Source organism: Typopeltis vanoorti, chromosome 9 (assembly GCF_054136105.1).
Source record: "Typopeltis vanoorti isolate ZY-2024b chromosome 9, IOZ_Tvanoo_1.0, whole genome shotgun sequence".
Lineage (NCBI taxonomy): Eukaryota > Metazoa > Arthropoda > Arachnida > Uropygi > Thelyphonidae > Typopeltis > Typopeltis vanoorti.
In genome coordinates, this window is record NC_143557.1 from 49,082,278 (window position 1) to 49,104,786 (window position 22,509).

At 36.7% G+C, this 22,509-nt stretch overlaps 1 long non-coding RNA gene across 7 annotated transcripts in view; it reads left to right on the forward strand.

The window, feature by feature from the left end:
- Positions 1 to 21,991, forward strand: part of LOC150103023 (uncharacterized) — a 327,791-nt gene extending 305,800 nt beyond the window's left edge. For all 7 annotated transcript variants that reach the window (XR_016548797.1, XR_016548799.1, XR_016548795.1 and 4 more), the window contains one exon: positions 21,825 to 21,991. This is a non-coding gene — a long non-coding RNA (uncharacterized LOC150103023). The remainder of the gene's footprint in view (positions 1 to 21,824) is intronic.
- The last annotated feature ends 518 nt before the right edge of the window (positions 21,992 to 22,509 follow it).

A 22,509-nucleotide genomic window follows, 5' to 3' on the forward strand; every position in this document is an offset into this window, starting at 1 on the left:
TTTTTTTAACCTGTTCCATATTATTTATCTCCACAACTTTGATTTGCCTCCTCTTGCAGCACTTATCTCGATTACAAAGTTTGTATATAACTGTGACAGACAAATAACAGTTCATATTTTAAGATGGAAGTTTTTAGTAGAAGACTGGTTGTCGATTTGGAGGAGGAGCAATGATGTGTAAAGCTGTCCATAAAATTGACACGGATACAGTAAGGAGCGTAAAGATGGCAGGTCACCGAACTCTTAATTTTATCCAAAACGTGTAAAGCGAGTTGGTAAGTGAATCGGATGCAGTAATATTAATGGTGGACTCTGGTGGTAGGCTTACTTATTGGTTTACTAGCAACGCACATGTTACTGATATACTAAATACAGAGAGGATGTTACCTTCTGCTGAGGTCGAACTGCAAAACTCAAATTACTCAACACATTATGGAGTTAATGGTTAACTTTTTATCCCGTATATGTGGCGTGCAATAATTTACCAAGTCACAAACTGAAATGAGAAGGGGTCTATATATGGCTACTTCCTACTATTATTTGTTTTTTAGCGCTACGTCATAATGTTCGAGTCTACTGACTTTTGTCCTATTTAATGATAGCAATAACTCCGATACGCCAGGTGGAGCCACTGGAGTTAATTGGTTTTTCTCGTAATTACCTTCAGTAATTTTTTTATTCCAATTTTTTTAGCTTCTGTTTCTCTTAATAGCTCATACCTTCCAGTGTCAGGACTAGCTAAGTGCGAAATTCTCTCATTATTCAATAACATGGTGGGACACAATGCTATCTAACAGGCTAATAAGTATCAGAGCGTAAAGAGGCTCATTAAGAACTTTGTTTGCTAGTGAAAAATAAGAAATCTTACATTTAAGATTTATCCTGAACTTGTCTGGATTTTCTACTGGAATCGAGAGGTGCAATACCACTATTCGAGTTAAAGAAACCGACCACATAATAGTCAGGTGGGCTTCTGAGATGTGCAAGTGTAATGGGAACTCATCCCTTGATGAGTTTCTTTCGTATAAAAGTAAGGTTACCTGCAGAAGAGGCGGCCTTCCTTGCAGATGAAATTATGAGTTGTGTGTCGAGTGGGAATACCAGACCAACAAAAGGGGAAAACATCACCCTTTACTCGAGATATAGTCAGCAAACGAAATTTTTTTTTAACGAAAACCTATCAGAAAGTCTTAAAAACAAAAGATATCGTACTTAGAGGGCGCTTGCGTTTCCGTCCATTAGGTTCCGCCCGCTAATCATACACACAGTTGGTAAAGGAGTTGTCTGTCTTCCGTTCTCACGAGTTCTGATCACATGCATAGTAATTTCGATCTGTTTCATCCTTACGTGCACGCAACATCTCCCCTCTCTCATGAGGCTGTCCGCCGGTGGCGTAAGATGTTGACAAACGTACGACATCTGAGAAGGAGATTTATCAAGGCAAATGAGAAGGTCTCGATCTTTAGGACACACACGACGACTCGGCGCAAAAAGCTGGAAATAACTTTCCGATGAGATTAAATGTGTTCGACGGAGCAAACTCTGGACATACATAATACGTCCAGGGTTCGCCCTCTGAACACTTGTTTTTATCCTGAAGCAAGATTTCTGTGCTTGAATTTTATATTCTGCGAGTTTGTTATATTTCCTTCTTCGCTGTTTAGATCTGCTTTTACAAATGTTGCAGAAGCCAGTGACTCTTCATTGACTCCTCTCCAGCCGTGAAATCACCGTCACCATGGCAATGAACCAGACTATATTTCTTTTCCAATGCACACGTAACACAATTCTTGGTTCCAGCATGGCTTGTAGCAGTAATTGGGCAAATTCATCCTGTGTATGAGCTGGCGTATGCCCAGTGACGTCAGAAAGCCACCAGAAATTATAATCAACCTCTTTCTCGTGTATGACGTCAGAAGGATCGAACATCCATTAAGGATGCCTATATCTGACTGTTCCATGACCCTCCCCAAGTTGATCGCGAGTGGCACGTAGCGCAATGCTATGACATGAACGCACAGAACAAAGGAAAATACATTCGTAATGTTTTCATTTTATCTCTTTGAGAAGAGATTTAAAATGACCGGAATAAATAAAACTGAAAAAGTTTCAGTTGTGTTAATTATCTGCGGAAATTTATAACAGTTTTGAGAACGATCATGTTTTCTCTCCAGCAGTATTTGTAGCAATTTATTCATGCACACAATAAACGACGGCCGATCCCTGTGGACAGCAATTTTGTTTGAAAATTGCTGTCCACAGGAAATAGAAACGTGAATGATTTACGTAAGCCATGCAGCATAGTTTTTTTTTAAACTGCACCCTTACCTTGGGAACTTCCATACTGACCATCTTCACAATCTAAAACAGAAGCATAACTCGAAGAATATCTGCTTTCTTATTTTAAGAAAACCTACAGTAAGCTTGTTAACTTGAAATAACGCCGATTTTAAATATAAAACTTCACATAGAATGTAGTGATGCTGTTATACTGAATGGTACGTAGCAACGTCACTTGCTAGCTAAGCACGACAGACGTGTTGGTTGGAATGCAACCAAAAGATAGTTCTTTTCAACATTTTTCATATCAATCTAAAGCGCACAGTCTCAGGAAATTAACGAGCCCAATATATATTTTGTATGTAGTACTATATACAAAAATATAAAAAGCTATTCAAAATGAACGTAAAGATGACACTACACCGAATATTTTTACCATTGACGGAGTTTATTTTTAAGGTACACTTATGAGTAGGTTTGTCAAAGAACTCCTTGGAGAAAAGTGTGCACAAAGTTATTCTGTACTTTAGGTGGATGTATTTTACTCATATTTTGTATCCCTACAAAAATTTGTCGAGCCATGTCAATTATTCCCATCAGATCATTTGCATAGTCAGAAAAGGCAAAATGTGCTGTAAATTATATACTGAAGCAATAATTCCGTTCTGGTTGAATATAATTTATGATACACACAAGAATGTGTCCATGTTGTTCAACTTTGGTGTCAGTTGGTGTAATTATATTTTCAAAAAAAAAAAAAAAAATTCCCACTGATAATAATAATTATTATTTGCTGGATGAAATTTAATGAAATTTGGTATTTAGGATCCCTATTAAAAATTTATAATTTTTTGAATTTTGGTTTCGCCTAATTGTTTCCATCTATATCAGAAAAAAAAATATAGGCAAAACAAACTATGTCCAAGAATACCTTAGTTAAACGACGGGATTATAAAAGAAAAACTAAAGTACTTAAGATTATCTGAAGAAAATACCAAAATAGGTTTGCGTTTTTTTAGATCGACACATTCATTGTATTCTTTTTCCCAAAAGTACCACTATTCCATATGTTCTTTGAATAGCGTACTTATGTTACAAGCATCTTTAAAGATTTTTTTTTCCCAGCAAAACAATATAAATAACTCCTCGAAGTCAATCGGTATTGACAATGTCCTCTCGCTGGATAAAAATAGTTCGAATGAAGCCTAGAATGCAAGTAACCTTTATAAACTCGAGATTTTTTCATCCTGCAAAACATTCTAACCGGCGTGAGAATACGCGTTTCGAGACAAAAAGCAAAAAAAAGATAGATAGGGCTTTATTAATATAGTGATAGAATTAATTAATGAGATTTATATGAGCCACGTTTGGTTGTCACAGACCATTGTGCTTAACGCATGTAAACAAAGGAAAATCATTCCGAACAGTTTCAGCGAGTGTTGTATGCAAATAATAATCAGAGCTCGCTGTCGTCGTTTTATTTCTGGTGGGCACACTTCAGTAATTTCTTATTAAATCAGTCTAGTTTGAGTGAGATACTTCTAAATAGTTATTTATATTCAAGCAGTAGTGATCAAGGAAAGGAGGTAGTAGTTATTCACTAAATACGTGTTTTTTTTAATCAAAGTGATGTGGCCAAATATCAATATGGGAAATTGCAGGAAACCTTCCTGATTTGTTCCACAGAAGGTACCAGGGAAGAAGCAGAGTTTTTCGAGTTATTATTAGAGGATAGTTCATTTAAAAAAAAAAAAAAAAGCATGTTTTGGTTCTTATTGGAGATCTAAACAACAGAGTAAGAAATTAATACCAGACTATTTTATTCTTGATAGTGATTAGTTCAGGATACAAGAGCATAAAGGAATTTGAAATAAGTAATCGACCATCTGGTTTTGAGAGAGATAAAAATGAGTATCACACTGCTCTGTAGGCTCAAATAGAAACATATAATGGGAGAAAAATGGAAAAGTTTGTAAACAAGAACCAATCTTAGCGAAGATCCAACATCAAAATCTATAGAAAACATGTAAACAGGAGGCGGTGAAGTTGTTTGCAAGGATAAAAAAAACAGAACTTAGGAAGTGAAAGAAGCAGTCATATCGAAAATTCCTGGCAAGTAAGTCAGCTTGTGCTCTGAGAGAATACAGAGAAAAATTTAAAAAGGCTAAACAAAAGTCATGGAAAACTTCGGGTAGAATACAGAACATAAATATCATAAAAGTAACTATGTTCTGGGAAATTAAAAAAAAAACTTAGCAATACAGAGCACCACCAAAGCAGACAGACAATACAAAGAATACGTAAAAACAGAATCTAAGAATATCCTGTATATATCTGCAGTATTACTTTGAAAGATTGTTAAATGAGATAGGCAGTAACGTAACAAGGGTTGGAGATATTCGAGAGAAATGCAATCAGAAATACATATTAATACTTGGAGGTGGAAAAAGCCATAAGAAACCTGAAATATGGAAAAGTAGTCGAAGTAGATTATATACAACCATAAAGGTTTTACACTGCATAATTCAGAAGACTTGGCTGTAAGGTCAAATTTCTGATGAATGGAATAAAGCTCTTATTGTATCAATCTATAAAAAGGGAAATAAAACTTAATGTAAGAATTATAAAAGGAATATCTCTAGTAAGTCTCTAAGAAACATTTATGTTAATTGAAAAGAGGATAAGTAAAATCGCGAAAGCACAAGTTGGATTCAGGTCAAATGGAAATAACGCTACACGAAAAGGTGGAAATGAAAAGCTTGCTTGAAACATTACATTATACAGTCCAATATATAGGCTATATTTAAGTTGTAAGTTAGCACTGAAAGAAGTTCAACCAGGTGTGAGACAAGAATGTCGTCTCTACTTCTAAATAAATCGAGTACGAATCTTCAGGAAGCTTCTATTAAATTTCGTAACTGCTGTAGCAAATTTGGCTTGAAAATTAGAAATAAAAAAAAAAGGCAAAACTATGAAAATAGGCAGGAGCATGGAAAACATCACCTACATTCTCAACAGAGAGAGAGAGAACATATAGAACACGTAAATATTTCAGCGGTAGTTGAAATTATTTTACTTAATCTGTACGTTCTATAGAACCTTTATTCGCAATATTATTGTTTGCAGCTCAGTTGGTTTCGACAGCGCCCTTTGGTTGGAAACATCTGGGTTCGAATCCTGTCTATGACGCGTGGAGACTTTATCTGGGAGTTTTTCAATCAAGGTAAGTTAGCTGGTTTCATACTGAAGTAAAGGATTTTTTTGTCTCTCAAAACAGCATACCGGTCCCTTTAACACACGTCTGTAAATATAGAATACTAATGGACAAGGAAAGCAATGGGTATGATTTCACCTTGTTCTATAGTAATTCTCTAGTAAAGTAGTAGTAGTGCTATCCTCAGCAAACACTTGGTTGAAGGAAAACACTACATATATGTTCTATGGGCACAGTTTTTAGTGAAGATGACAAATTAAATATGAAAATAGACAGTCAGATAAGCGACGCTGGTATGCTGGGGAGCCAGATAAATAAATGTGTATGGAATGAGAGAAATTAGCCAAAACACTAAACTAGCAACATATAGAACCTTGTTGAAAGTAGTTTTGACATCTGATTGGGTTAGAAATAACATAGTTGATCACAGATATGAGAGATTTGGGAAAAATTAGGGAAGTGAACAAATGGACTCAACAGAATCAAAGTAAAAAAGAATTGTACTCGAAGCTGTTGGCATTGAGAAGAGCTAATCTAATGTGTCACGGTCAGTTAAACACACAATCAGAAAGAGGAAAGGTTAGCAAAATAGGTATTTGATGCCAGGATGGTTGCGGAAAAGAATATTTTAGGTGGACTGATATCAGCAAGTACCAGAATGTGAGACGTGGCAATAGATATCTGATAGATAGCTGTTAGTACTATGTTATTAACATTACATTAATAATATCCTCTAAATTTCTTGAGGGTATACAGCAGGAAATGATGATGTTATGCAAGAATGTAAATGCTGCAATATAAGTATCGAAGATGTTCACCAAAGAATGCTGGGATCCTAATTTTTCAACATTTGGCGGTTTAATGAATGAAGAATCTTAAAAAAATAATAATTCAGTATTTACATTAAAGTTATTTTAAAGCAGCTACCGGTAATATGCCTTCATTAACATCAGCCAATCCATTTTAACAGGATGGTTACAAAAGCAGTTAGGACGAAATTGTTCTAAGTCAATACATTGACTTGAGAACACAAAGTAACATACATCTAACAACATTTTCAAATGATTTGGGGATAATAATAATAAAAAAAAAACTTAAAATTTTCCGGAATAACAGGGTACTGACCTCTAAATATATCATGGCTGACGGTATTAACATTTCTTGTTCATGACCTATAGTTTGAAAATATTAAATGCATTTTAAACTTTCCGTTGATGGCATTGTCAAGGTCAACCGCTTTACGAACACCCGAACCGATGTCAAGGCACCACTGGTTTACTTGATTAAAAGTACGAACTCATCATCACCTCCTATAAAGCGGTTTTCATCCCACCTGTACGGAACAGACGGTCAGCTGGCGAGAGTAACCTGCATGCCGACTGCCGCCTACCACCTGGCCAAGGACCTTTTGTACAGAGAATTTCACGAAACGTTGCCTTCTTACGCCGATCGCCTTTTCATCAACAGTATCGAACAGAAGGGAGATTAATTAGTTAGAGCTTTATTTAATACGTTTGTCTTATCTCGATGTGACGGAGTCTCTCTCTGATGCTGATATCGCGCACGTTCAAGAGAACATCCGAACTGTTCTAAGGCAGAAGATAACAGACTGGCCTCTCGGGATAATGAATTGCAACTTTACGAAAAATAGCCAGAAGGTAATCGTCTACTCTATGGAACTCCAACTAAGGAGACGGGAGTGGCATATTTCGTATACTGTATTTTGTCAGTTGTTATGTGCTGGGCGTCTTGTAAGACAAAGTTACACTATGATATGATTCACATGCATCCATAACTTTTTGTTGTGTGATCTGCTGTTGTTTCTAGTGTTCCATGGAAGCAACTGAGGAGACTATATTATCACTGAAATTACGTGTTCTCTGATTAGTTTGTTCTGCAGGGTTGTGTTTAGTTGTTCGGAGTTACGGCCGAAGCAACTAAGGCTATGGACCAACGTATTATACATTTTAACAGCGTATGTTCTTTCTGGCAGATTTGCTGTTTACGATATTAAACATTGCGTATGAGCCTCCGTCAGTATGGACGATGTCCTTCGAGTGGAAAGGCCTGGCTTCGAATCCCGTCTAGGTCGCGAATAACCGTTATAAGGAGAAAATCTGGAGGTCTGTGTTAGCCAGCCTCATACAGCGGCAGCACGTTATTTTCTCCCGGAAATTCAGGTTTTTCGTAATGAAAAGATTCAAACCGGCGAGAACATGTGCGGTTTACAGATATATATATACTGTATAAGATTAACCATCCTATCACATGTAAGCAAGTTTCAAAGAAATTACTTGGCCATATTAGGTCATTGAATTAACACGAAAAGGAAAAAATCTCGTTTCCAGGCTTGCTCTAAATTTATGATAGAATAGCTTTATTGCCTGCGTGTGAGCCCAGCTAATCCATGTTCCCCTCAAAAAGTAAATGTTTCTCGATATTCAGAAGGATTGTGTGTCATTCTTCCGTATCACTTCCTCAGATTTCTTTGTATGGAAATACAGTTAAGTTGCCGATCTGGTTAGTCGAATGTATAGCATTTGCTCTCCAAGTAATAGGCTGCGAGTTCGAATCGTGCCTTGGGCAAAGATACTGGTGAAAGTCTTTTAGATGGCAGACAAATTTCACCCCAGCCCCCCCGCTGTAAAACCACTTTAAGCAACACACACGTTGCTTAATGGAGGCCAAGCGACTGGGAAACGTTTATTTATTATTATTTTTTGGAAAAGATTTTTGAATTATCTAAACACTTAGTAACGAAGATGAATTAATGTATGTACTATACGTTTACAGTTTCGTGGATGGGATTCACATAAAAACCGTTGCTAGTTCAAACAGCAAGAGTTCAAAACAATGCACAAGTTCGTCTATTATACCTTACCTGCACAACTCCAATTTTCAAAGAGACAAACAATTATGTTTTGATAGGAAAAGTGGGACACGTGATACTTAGTTTTCAATAAACAAATATACGAAGGGGGGGGGGGGATTCGTTCTTGTAGAGGTAAAAAATGAATTATTCTCCACGAAGAAACGCGAGTTCATCCAGGATATGCAGTAAGGAATTAATTCCTGGAAATAATCCAATAAGCATTTCCAGGAATTACCCTATTCCTTTCTGACAAACTAAACAACTGAAAATACTACTACTACCAAATATGTTTTGGGGAAAAACGCAAGAGTCAAAGATGTGTTCTCAAAAATTTTAATGGAACCTTAATAGCATTAAACTCGGAAGGAGTCTAAAACATCACTGAGATCATATATGTTAGATGCATCGCACACAAACTGCCTCTCCAAATCAATTCATAAGTGTGTAAATGCATGAAAATATAGTTGCATATCTTCAACATGAGGATGCTAAATGAAAAGTTTTAAGCCATCTACTCTGATCAGCTGTAAACAAAGTATTGATAGACCTTGTGATGAGCATCTATGATGTGCAAAGGTTAAACATCGTTAAATTTGAATACGATTTCCACTAATGTGTGCTGTTTATGTGATCGCATGTTTGCAGAAGGTTCTTAGTGTAAACAAATGGTGAAACGCTGCATCATTTGAATCAGGCTGATGCGGAGCAGACAAAAATCACAGTTCGTTCTTTGGTGTGGAGTCGAAAATTAACAAGTACGTGGTCTGTTCGTTTTAAGGAGTGGCTGATCAATCGAGCACTTCAGACTAGAGAGCTTTACTGTGATAGGTCGAATGCAGCGCTATACACTAGGCGCTTGACCATATCGCAGCAATGGGAGATTTTTAATGTTGTGTCAAATTAATGTAAAACTTACGAGGATGAGTGGAAAAACTACGGAATGCAGTTTTTTTTATATTTTTAAATACAAGTTTAAATCAATTATGATTGTGCATTAAAAGAGCTAAGTCCGATGATTGCATAAATTTAATAATTCTAGAACCATAATTATGTGCGATTTATTTCACGAAACATTTCGCCTGCATTTATTGCTGTGCGATTTTAAGTTAAATCTGTTTTTTTAATATGTCATATTTTCCTATAAGTGCTATGCGTGTATGTATGGATGGATGAAAGATTCTTAGTAAGAAACCACATCGACGAAATGGGATTTGGATGATTTACTGAATACTTCACAGAGTCAGTGCATGCACAGGTAGGCTTATTTAGTGAACTGCACGTTTTTCATTGTTTAAAAATTTTCTCGTGCAGAAGGAGCAAATGAAGAACAGTTGCCATCGCCTTACACTAAAATTTTAATTAGCGGCTACCGGAGAAAAGTTTTTTTTTTTTTTTGCCCTTTATTTTTTTTAAATGATGTCCAGTTAATTTTCCTGATTTTTACAAGTTTCTCTGTCCCCATACCAAGCTATTGCCAATTCAGTGGTCGAATATTTCATTGATTTATAGGAATAATATAGACGCAAAATCCAGAAGTTTTTCCTATTTCCTATTCCATAGGAAATGTAGTCAAACAAAGGCGACAAAATTTATAATTCATCAATAGAATAGATTAATGAATTATAAATTTCATCGCCTTTGTGTTGTGCATTATGGGTCGACTCGACTCGAGGGAATTAGGAAGAGTTTCTGAGAATCTTCATGTGTTTATATCTTGGAATGCAATATAACACCGTTCTTTTTAAATTTTCCTTAACTATTAGCTCCATAGTGCAGTGGGAAGAAAGCTGGAACAGTGTACCTTCCGACTGAAGAAGACCTGAGTTTATTCTTATCGTGACAAGATGAATCTTTATGTGGACTTTTCCAGTTAAAAGCGAATTAGCCAATCTCATATGGAAGGAGCAGGATTTTTCATCAAACAAATCGGCTAGAGCACAAGAAGAGGATTTCATACAAATTAGTGGATGCTAGATTAAACCATGTATTAATACTTTTGCCGGCCTGGTTGGCCAAGTGGTTGTTGTATCCGCTCTCCAGCCAAGAAGCTGCGGATTCGAATGGGTATGGATTTGATTGTCCTACTAACTAACTTCTTTGTGGAAAGGGCATCTGCGACCCTACCTCCTCTTCTTCTTCTAGCAGAGCGCTTCACTCCCAAAACCCAATGAGGTAAGGGAGTGATCATACGGCGTCAAAAAGTCGCATGTGAATAACTTAACACTTTTCAAAAAAAAAAAAAACTTAGCTCTCTAAGAAGTATCTCAAATAACTGAGTAATAAAGCATAATTAACGTGTCCTAAGAAAGCGCATTCATTAATGAGTATCTGCTAAGGCCAAACAGTTACGAGTGCTCAGAGCAAAACATGTGGTACCGTTGCCTAGTGCTTAAGCAACGGCGAAAAATTGGCCGCTGCTTTAAGATGTCCTCCCACTTTTCTTGATGATGTGCATTCATGCTTGTGTTTAGCTGATTTAAGTCAAGAGGGGTTAAATTGGGTAACTATATTGGGCAGACAGATGAACCTCTTCGGCATAACCTATATTCATGCTGAAAAATGTGTCTTTTTTCGTTTTATTTTTCATGTTGCTATATCCATATACAACGTAATGGCATCATGTGCATGTACATACACACAACTTCCTATATATATATATATATATATATATATATATATAGGAAGTTTATCGGTAAACGGTTATTATGAGAAATATGACTACCGTCCAACCACATGCATTCGCATGATGGAATAAATAGACAAAAGGAGAAGGAAACCAGTTATGTTTTTCCTCCCTATTTTCTGAAAAGGTTTGTGTAAAGCCTGCCACATGACCCATCCTGTTCACACGTATTTCGAAAAATCAAGGAAGATTATCAAGATAAATCGTTACATTTCCGCAATTTATCTTGGAATAAAAAAAAGCACAAAAAAGTAAAGATTAAACAGCTAAGCTGGGATAAATAAAGGATTTAATGTGTCACGAATGATAAATGATGGAACTCGTAACAGATAGACGGTCTATTTATTACCTTCGGAACAGGAGATATTATGATTAGGTTGTTTTTATTATCAGAAAACTAATTATTCCTGTAATTTTGTGAAATAATGATTGTGGTAATTAACTTCTGGTTTGAAAATTACGTTTCTTAATAAAGTTGCAGATATTCGGAATGATAGTGAAGTAATAGGCGTGAGTAATATCGAACCAGATAACAAACATTGGCACACACACACTCCATTCACCGAATGCGATAAAAGGCACTGCTATTTCTGGGGTGCTCTTAATGTAACCTTTGGACCAAATTATTACAAAACAGACTCCTAATAGTGTTATTTACTTTAATTACTTCTGAGAGACTGCATTACTGAACTTAGCTGTGCTATAGTGTTAAGGATCTGGCTGATAGATTGGGCGACACCTTAAATTTGATGTGTCGGGGAGTTTTTCTTTTTTCAACGCAATCAAAAGGGGAGATAATCCACTGTTCACCTTCTTACTGTTGTGGTACTTACCGTCGTCAAACTGAAAAGGCCACGCGAGATACTCACCTTGACCCAGCTGTCACTTCTAACGGGAACCTCCCGTATAAAAACGAACTATCAAAAGCGTATGCCGCCGGCCACAGCGCTCCCTACCGTACTACACACATTCAGATAGGATTTTTCAGATAAATACCTATTTTCTGTTGGCCAAATACGAACTTCAAGACTTATTTAGAATGCTCTGGGAAACCGATTAGATCGTGTCAGGAAGCTGCGGGCCTCACTTATGGCCATTTGGCACTACCTACCCTCATTCACAGTCGGCAGAACATTGAGTGAATAGTTACCTCTTCATCGCAGCCAAAGCCATCATTTGCAATTTTTATCTGCGCTACGCAAGAGCTGATACCACCCATATAATGTAAAAACCACCCACAGTAGTTCTCACCTATAAGAGTGTCATTGCTGAATCTCTTCGTGTAGTTTTCCGAAATAAAGTAAGAGCAACTCGGCGAAAGGGATAGATAGTCTATATACTGAGGCTCACTATCTGTGTTGTAGCCATTTCTTTTCTACCTGTAAGTTAAAACGATGTCTGAATACATTTATTGTACATCATCGAGGCTTGATGATGTACTGTACTACAAATGATCGCTTTCATTGCAATAACAATAAAACCTATAGTGATGTCACCTTTCCTAGACACGAAGTAACTGGTCGATTGCAACGAGAATGCGGTGTGTTTAATGACAACCTGGCTGAGGATAGTCTCACGATTGCTTTGCTTGCTAATATATCCTGGAAATGTAACACAGGTTCGATTATTCGATCACGATAGTTTGGGGATCTGCCAAGTGAGGTTTAAATTTCACTTTTTTTTTTTTTCCTTTTTCTAACATCTACTAATCATATGATTCAGCGTTGTCTGCCACAGATGAACCTTTGTATGGAACAACAACAATTTTACAGACTTCATCAGTCTTCGAATAGTATTCTGGTTTTATTTTTTCCTAGTATGGGAGGGGGGGGGGGAAAGCAGATGGCATGATATAAAAGTTGCTTGAAGAAAGAGAACAGCAAACGGGCAGACGAGAAGGCTACGTCTTCCGGAATCATTATTTGGTTTACATTGAGCTATTCTCTTGATAGTCGTGATGAATGCTGGCGCAGGGAGCAATCGATTCTGTTTGGGGGAAGAGGATTTTAAGATATCCCGGCAGAACTGCGGCGAATAGCTCTCTCTCTCTCTCTCACTCCCTTTCTCTGTCTCTCACTCGTCTGTTCACCCGATTTCAAGACAAATGATGTTCTGGTAAATCGATTAAACGAAGAACTGCTTCAATTGGCGGAGCTTTCTTTCAAGTGTGTTCGGGAAAAAAAAAATCGATTGATTTAAAATGTTTAGAACACAAACCACAGGAATTCAATCTTCTTCCATTGACTATCAACCGGCAAGCACTACCACTCGCAGAAGTTTTCCCTAATTATTCCAGGCACATCGTCCTACAGTCGATGTAACTTGGTTTTAGTGCATATATTTTAAATCAAAACATTATTAAAGATGATGTATTAGTTAAAAGCTACTCAACGAACTTAGTAATTAATGGATTACGATTAATAGCACCTCCTTTACTGGGGAGTGGGGGAAATAGAAGACAAGACTTAATGAACTTGGAACATATCTTAGTACCATTATTACTCCGTCTCGGAATTAAATGAAGACGGAACTCAGGTGTATAAAAGCTTTCTCGAGAGAAGCGAGTGGTTTAGTCGCTCATTCCTGAAACTCAAGTTGTACACTCGAGATGGTTTAACTCGCTCCCTTTCAACAGCATGAATCCTTTTTATACAGTATAAATAGCTGGAAATGAATCAAGAATTTTATTTATAAATAATAAATAGGATTAGTTCATTTCGAAAATTGTGGCGGTTTCAAGCACAAAAGAAATGCAGATTTATACTACAATGATGAATTGAGGATTTTAGTCAGAAGGAAGATATTCGAATATAAGATGTAACATGACACGATTGGTAACGGTTGGGCTGATACAGTATGGGTCAACAAGAACGAGGAGAAATTATAGATATTTATTTGGAGGAACGATAGTTCTAGAAAATAATGGTACACTGTAAAGGTTTAACTAGTTTTTCTCTCTTTCAGCCATTTATTAATAAAGCAAATTTTAAAAACTGTTGTCAGGCTATTTATATGGCTGAATAACACAATGGAATAAACAAGAAAACGAATGGTGCACTAGTGTTGCCTCTTGAAATTAATTTCGAATATAACATAATAATATTATGTAATAAACTACTGTACAAACTAAAAATAAACACGTTCACAGCTGTTACGAACTATATTAGGCTGCTATGGTACAAAATATTTCGATACTTCGTTTCATGGTAGTGCTGCGAGACGTTGCTTTTCATGAACCTCGCATTACATAGTTGTCCGAAAAATGGAATTTAAATATGACACCTCGGAGTAATATCCTTATTCTAAACATTTTCTTTAAGAATAGCATTAGTATAATAGTTCTTTCCTATTCAAAAAGATTTTTATTGACACGTTATCCAGGTCTGAAGTAAGGACATAAAAAAAAAAAAAAGAGGTTCTATCTAAATATCTCTGAGACGATCGCTGTTCAATGGCTTTTTTCCCTATATGTCCTTAGCAAAGGATGCTGCAATCGCACAATAACTTGTAAATACTCTGATCCTTCGGGGGGAAGGGGACTTTTTGTTTTCATCAATCACAAACTCCAGTGAAATACCGCAGAGAGCTATTTAGGATTATCACCGAAACCTGTTAAGGCCATGAGAGGAAGGAGGGGGGGGGGGGCAATGCATTATGTTGATTAATTGTATCTGTTCTAAGATCTGCTTTATGAGAGGAAAAATCAGAGGTTTCTGGAAGAAGAAATCCTGTCACCTCTAAGTCCGAGAAAGGAAAGGGGAATTGAAGGTATATGGCTATCGCTAATATCAATCATGAGACGCAAAGTTGGATCTGCTCATTCCACTTTCCTTTTTTTTTAACTGTTGGAACCCCAGAACGCTTTGTATTTATAGCATATAGAAATTCATTTTGTCATTATTCTTTCCCTTAATCTCACTCCAGGTTTACTTCCATATTCGTCAATAAACTAATTAATATGTTTCTCAGATTAAATAGTTTATTAAAGTATTAAGCCCCTTTCACTGCCTCCGTTTTCCTTAAGGGTAACTACAAAAGGCGTATGCATCAGAAACGGCTCTTTCCTAACAAATGACACCTCCGTGGCGTGAGAATAGTATTGTATGGTTGGGTGCAATGGTGAATTTGTTAAAATGATAAAACTTACAGAGTTAACAGATTAAGTCGCATCTACTACTGACGTGATAGATTTATTTCTAAAAAGGATTTAGATAAAAAATAACATTCAAGAAGGGAAAACTGTTCATAATAAACTGTCTATCAAGTACTGTTTGTCAATTGAGAAACCTGGAAGCTATTCAAATCTGTCAAGATTTTCTGTTACAAGAAAAGCTAATATTTTGGAGAGATTTATGCGTTCCACCCACTGTGGCATAATGCTTGTTAAAGTCTTTAGTAATAAATGATGTTCCTCGCAAATATGCGATCACGGCTCTGCTGACTGGTGGCTTGTAAAAATAGTGTGGGATGTGGAAGTAGATCGGGGGTGCCGAACTAACACATTCTTGGTCCACTCTCACAGTATTAATGTGCTATACGTTTTCAAGCTTTCGTCGATTTGGTATCAACGGGATACTTTTTGCTAGAATTCTCGTATTTCAGTTATAGCTAATACAACTTATTTAAAAAATAAACAAATAAATAAATAGAAGGATTATCCTAGATTCCAAATTGGCACGAAGGCTATTTGACACATGTTCAATATTCTGTTTGTATATTTCAAAGGATGTTAGAGACTAAATCAAGAAATCATTCAAGAAAAAAATCAAATAAGCCAAATCTGATTTTAAAAAAATACTGGCTTTTTAGTTCTGAAATGAAAATAATCCGACGGTTGAAATATCATGGTCTTGCCAGACCACTACAATGGATTTCAGTAAGAGTGATATTAACAGTTCTTAATACCAATACTCTGTTGTATCTCTGTTGCCATTCTCCTTCTTTTGTAAGATACAAAAGAGGGAGAATGGCATTTAAGGAGTTAAAATAAACTATTTCAACTCTCCTTTAATGCCATAAAGTTTGTAAATATTTTATGAACATATTTTTTATCACGCCATATAAATCAGGCTATTATCCATAAAACATACAAGTGTGCATCGAATATTAAAGTATATTTTCACCGAATAGTCTTTTATGATGCACAGAATATTAAAGAATATTTCCTTTTTGGCTTAATCGATTTCCATATTATAATGCTAGTACTGCAATTATTTTAAGTCTATCCACCAGTACAAGAATCAAATGAGTATGAGAAAAGTGATACTACGAAGCCGAATTCAAGTTTCTGTTGTCCATGGACAGAATTTTGCCGTATATATTTTTGTAATTTAGTTTAACTAGATTTTAATAATTAGGCTCCATATAAACATAATATTCGGCAACCTTTATTGTTTTATCATTTGGCAACATTTATGACAGCTACACATTTAAATGTACGTCTTTTTTTATATATATATATATTTTTTAAACTTGGATATTTGGCCGCTTTCATAATTGGAAGCCTATGCGGAAATACTGCACTGTGAACTGGTAAACTGTGTTTACCAGTTCACAGTGCAGTATTTTGATTTTCGATCAAACCAAAATCGGCACGTGTTTTGCCCGGAATAAACCTGCTGCCTCCAAGACCTCTAGCTTTTTTGAAAAATCCTTATGTATCTTGTGTCCCAGACAGAACTGGAAGCTAGGTCTTACCAGTCCAAGGGAACCAGAGGCTTGTAAACTGGTGGTGCTCTACAAATGTCGCCATGGTACCAATCAACAAGAAATAAGATTTTGTCCGGTCAACATACAATAATGAGTAAAATCTATTACATGAGTGGGCTCGTTCCATACCTTCATTAGATAATCCTTTTGGACAGAGGTAGGCAGCGATATTTTACTTTTAGTGTTTTAAAAAGTATATACTGAGACGGGAATCTTCTATTTGGAAGAAATTAAAACTAATATTAAATTTTAATGATTCACCTGGCTACGGGGTTTTCAACTCTGGTTTTATAGATCCATTTCCCAGCCCACTGTTAAATTAAGTACAGATTGTAAGTCTCACTGCGTGACCTCGCCGAAATTCATCTCTTCGGCCGCCCAATCTAAGATATTATTAAAACCTCTTCCGCCATAAAAATTACTGCCATCCTCAGGCCGTAGCATCTAAGCTCCCACACGCTGCAAGTTAGTTCGGTGAAGACTTAATTTGGGAGTCTGACCGCATACAAACGGCCCTTACGACAGGGTTTCTGCGCTAAGTGTACTGATTAAGGCATTACAGACTTCGTTAAACGACGTTATGATCCGAGACGCCATAACAGCGGTTTCCTCACGATTTGGCCCAGACGCTTGGCAACAATGAAGGTCATGAGAAATTTGTTATGCTGGATATGGTGAAATTTTACTTGATGAGAAACAGCGCACAGAATATATTCAATAACAAACAGAATGCGTTATTAGCTGAAAAACAGACTAGCACAACGTTAAGTGGATAAGTTACAAAGCAACATGACATTACTTCAGTTAAATAACCAAGAAAATCTGATTTATCTGTGATATTCCACTAAAATACTTACGGAGAAAAAAAGCAATAAATGCAATTAAGATAAATTTGAAACAAGGTAATAATCAACGGATTTATTTTAAAATGGCTCCATTTTGACGAATGATTTTTGAATGGCATGAACTGAACCCTTTAAGGAACAATCAAATAATTTTCTAGATCGATAAAGATAGCAAAATTTCTTTATTTTTATACTTTTCACTTTTTTAAAAAAACTCGGTAACATGCCCAGTAATTTTAATCAAGTTAATCTTGGCGATATACTATGAGCCCCCACATAGCAAAAACTGCAGAACCTGTAGTACGTCAGTACCGTCTATGGGATAGGGGATTTACATGTCTTCTTTCTATTGATGCATGTCGTGTAAATGGATATAAAAATATGCGTAAATTATTTCAATTTGAACGAGACTGGCGTGATGTAGCACCCTTTCACTTTCTGTAGTTTGTACCATTCCATTTATTCAAGTGCTTAGTGATTTGAAAGAATCAGCGAGCAGGATGTTACTACAAGAGATAATCATCTAAAGTGGGGTGGATTGCGGTGAACGAGAGATGACGTGCATCTCTAAAAGGGTGTTGCAACTATAAAATTATTGTCTGCACTAGGCTTCAAACGCAACCTACATTGGATCTCTGCAAGATATTTTTGTGGCTGGCGGTTTAATAGTTGAGTTATAGCGCGGTGCTTTCTCACAAGATTTTTTCAAGGGAACTGTGATATGACTGATCGAAGGAAAGCAAATGCACTTGCTAGAAAGGGAAAAGGGCGTCGAGTGTACGAACTTAAGATTGTCAAAATGGATGAAACCGAAAAGAAAAGGTGACACATTTCTGACAGTAGCTGTCAACTTCTAGAAATTCATCCACCGGAAATAATTCTCTACTAATATTACTTAGATTAAGGGGATATTAAATCCCACATAGTTAAAAAAAAAATTCTCTACTAATATACTTCGACAGTATGAGACAGAATTAACTGATTTAACATGGATACCTTTGATACAGAAGACAATACGCTGAAATCATAAAAGATATTCCTCTCCCCCTTTTCAGATACCTATACAAGATATTTCACGGAATGTATAACACTCGGAGAGAACCATTTCACCGATAATGAGAGAACAAACTTAACTGTGGAGATTAAATGGGAGGAAACAAATTATTACATTTGCCGGGGGCTGAATGACCATCTGAATTTGGGATATCTTTTATAAATGGCGTGAGAAGCAAGATTGATGATAATAATAGGAGCATTCCTTAATGTCCATTCGTGTTTTTGTTTTAATCATTCATCAAGGAGTGTTCGTAACGGGGAGGGAGAAATCTTAGAGGGCAGTTAAATGGAAATACCCTTCTATCCTGTCAGTGTCCACCATAAGTAAAGTAAATTATCCTTGTTGTTCAGAAGGAGGGGGAGGGGTAAAAATGCGCAATGAATAGGCTTAAAATAACAGACCCACACAAAGGAAATAATTAAGTCTTCGCAGATAATCTTCGTTGCCCGAGCTTGTACCGCGAGCCGTGAAAGATAGATTACACTTTAATTGGCGACGTTTAATACGCCAGTCTGTAATTAGATACACCACGGCCAATGAACGCGGCGGTGTCAGTGGACATCGGTGTCTCTCACATTTAGAACACTGCTATACCGTTGTACGGCCCACAGAATAACCCCTCGGGTTAAGGGACTACGCCAGATACATTTTTGACGAAAATGACCTGACCATCATTCTCTTCGTGTACCTCCATCGATCACGACAGTGAGAAACGCTCCATATGCACGGCAAATCGTCGACGGCAGCGATGGAACGGCACGTCCGAATAACGTAGTGTGTATGTGTACAAGATCACATCAACGGAAGCATTGCGAAGATGACCTATAGACGGAGGTTAAAGAAATAGGAATTAAATAAAGATGGCTTCTTCGAATGCAGAAGATAAAAATCTATGCTGAATCACGAGGAAATACGTCACTCCCCTCCTTTCTCGGGTGATGGTAGCGAAGAGAACGCAAGAATCGAATGAGCTATCTGTACGTGGGTGTGTGATCGATGGGTCTCTGCTAAGAAAATAATGGAACTTACATTTGTAATGTGCACGAATACCACAGTGCCATCTGGCGGTCCATAAGCTAGCATTCGCACGCTGCTGTTATTAGCAGAAGTGTAGAGTACTCGGCTAAGGAATTAGGCTACTACCTGTCTGGAGGTCCTCAGATCTAATTATACTCGTTTCAGTAGTAACGAACGGATGAGTATAAAGCGCATGCATTCCGTGGCATCAAGTGCTTGTTAATTCCATTATTATTTCCATTCAGATATCGCTGTTCATCTGATTCGATAAAAGGAACTTTAGTGCACACCATCTCTTAGTGGAGAAAACTTAATTGTTTTCAGTACTTGGGGTTCTCTAATTCTCCCACCAGATGTCACCACGTTTTTCTTCAAATTTCTTCAAAAGTAAAGGATCAGTTAATTTCCAGTTCATGTTCCTTGCAAGGTCTGTTAGATTTTTAATTTGTATATTATCCGACCTTGCGTATGAGCTTCTCTTCAGAAAAATAGGTCAAGTCATTATCAGGCTGTTGTCAGATCACACTACTTCATGGCTGTTTGGCTGACATCTTTTAAGGATATGAAATTTTTCTGAATAAAATGCTGGTCATCCCTCAGGAAAAACATGGAAAAGTCATGTGCACAGAGAACTTAATAAGATAAAAAAATTACCGAACTGTAGGTGGAATTCAAGTTAGTAAATATGTTTAACCGTTGTTAGTGCCCATTTCGCGCAAATATTTCCTCTGCTTCATCAAACTGTTTCGATGCCGAGAGTCTCTTTGTTGGATTTATTGTGTAATACAAATGGATCCTCGATAAAAACATGTATAAAGTTTCATTGTTTTTGGCATGGTAACGTCAGACTTGTGTCTGGACTCGTTACAAATACGACCAATATAACTGCACACAAAACTTCAATGCAGACTTTTTATGGCGTTTATTTGCATTTGTTCAGGAGACAATAGGGCTTTTGGCAGAAGATGCCATAAAGTTGGCAAAAAAAAAAAAAAGTATTAAAAGTTATTGTTTCAATTTTCTTAAACTTACAACGCACTTCTCTGATTGCAATTTGGACGGGAATATGATGAGAACAGTTCGAGGAGTTCAATGAAAAAAAAAAAAAATCAGAGAACGTGGAATGAAGGAGAAATGGACCAGCAAATTATTATTATTATTAGTCAAACACCTCATCGAGAGAAATTTCAGGGACACTTTGGGAACTCACTGCTATAGTGACAATTTATTCTGCCTGAAGAGCATGCTAAGCTTGAAAACTTTGATAACGAATATGTTTTTAGCAGTTAGTCCAAACATTTGCACCAATAGATAAAAAAAAGAGACAAAACGTCACATGGCAGTGTTGTCCTTTCAGCCACACCCTCTCACTATCATGACGATTCCTGCTGTCTGTAGAGAAGTCAGCGGTGTCTTTAATAAGCGGAAGAGGAGGGGATGCTTCAAAGACCACGCGCGTGCTATTCGTCTACCCTTTAGAAGCTTAATCGCCTCCTTTGCCTACACGCAAAGGTAGGTTCCCCATTATTTCCTTCTTTAAGAGTTCCACAGGAGGCAAACGGACACACTCAGGTGAGGTAATTGCTGTACCCACCACTGGCCTTGAAGCTTTCTCTGGCTACTGAAAATTCTCTCTTAAGACAGCCGCTGGACATAATTCTGGGAAATATCCTCCTTAAAACCACGGAGTGGCATTACAACGCAGAAAATGATAAAGATGATAGAATGACCTGAATATGCTATTCCAATCCCATAATCTCTTCTCTCTAATAAAGAAACCTTTTCTTAACAGTGTATCCTCTGCAGCCGGAGTAGAATATCCATTGTTAAAAAAAATGTGTGAGCAGTGTAGAAATTCGGAAAGAAAAACATATCACTGCATTCGAAATCGAGCATCAATTTACGTTGGGTGAACTTAGGAGAAAAACGGAATATGTCAACAACTTCCAAGAATTCAATTATTGACTAATCATGATTAATATCATATTTGAAATTGTACCAAAGCATGTTTAAGTATTTGTAAACAGACATGTGATATTGTATCACGTTTATTTCTGTGAAATAACACATTATTAGTTAGTTTTATAGACAAATAAATCGCAGAATACTGAAAGAATATATATTCTCTCTCCAATTTTCTTTTTCAGGTCCACAGATGAATAAATGAGAATGTGGAGTGCGAAAAAGTTCTGCTACAAGATGACATCTTCATTAACAATCGCAGCATGTTATAGTATATTATCCAACCTGCTGGGAAGAATTCATTCCTATCTCAGAATGTTAAAATAAGCCAAATAAAGATAATTAAATGGCATTCTTTTTGGCAATTATTATAGTAGTAAAATTTTCACTTAGTCGTTTCATTCGTAATATGCCATAAAATAAATAGTTTCTAAATGATATAGTAAATAAATGAACCAATGATTGCTGGTGTCTTTAACCTTATAACTTTTCTCTTGGGGAAATCGTAATTTCATCGTAATTTTTATGAGTAGTTTACTAGTAGGGCTATCTTATTCTTTCCACAAGAGTGGAGCTGAAGAGCTCGAAAGGCCTACGAGTTTTCCAGAAGGAACAAAGTTTTCTTCGGTACTGCATCTGCCTTCTTTTTTAGGTCACCAATGTTCTCACGGACACGTTGCCAGGACAACACCTGTTATGAGCAGCTGTTAGAGCATGCATTTGTAATCTCGATTTTCATGTTATCAGGCAAAACAGATGGGATAATATCCCACTAATAGGATTGCCTTGAGAATAAGAATCAAAGTGTTAGGTACCGCTACAGGAATTGACGGTCAATGAAAACAGAGCAAAAGAAATCCTTAATTTTGG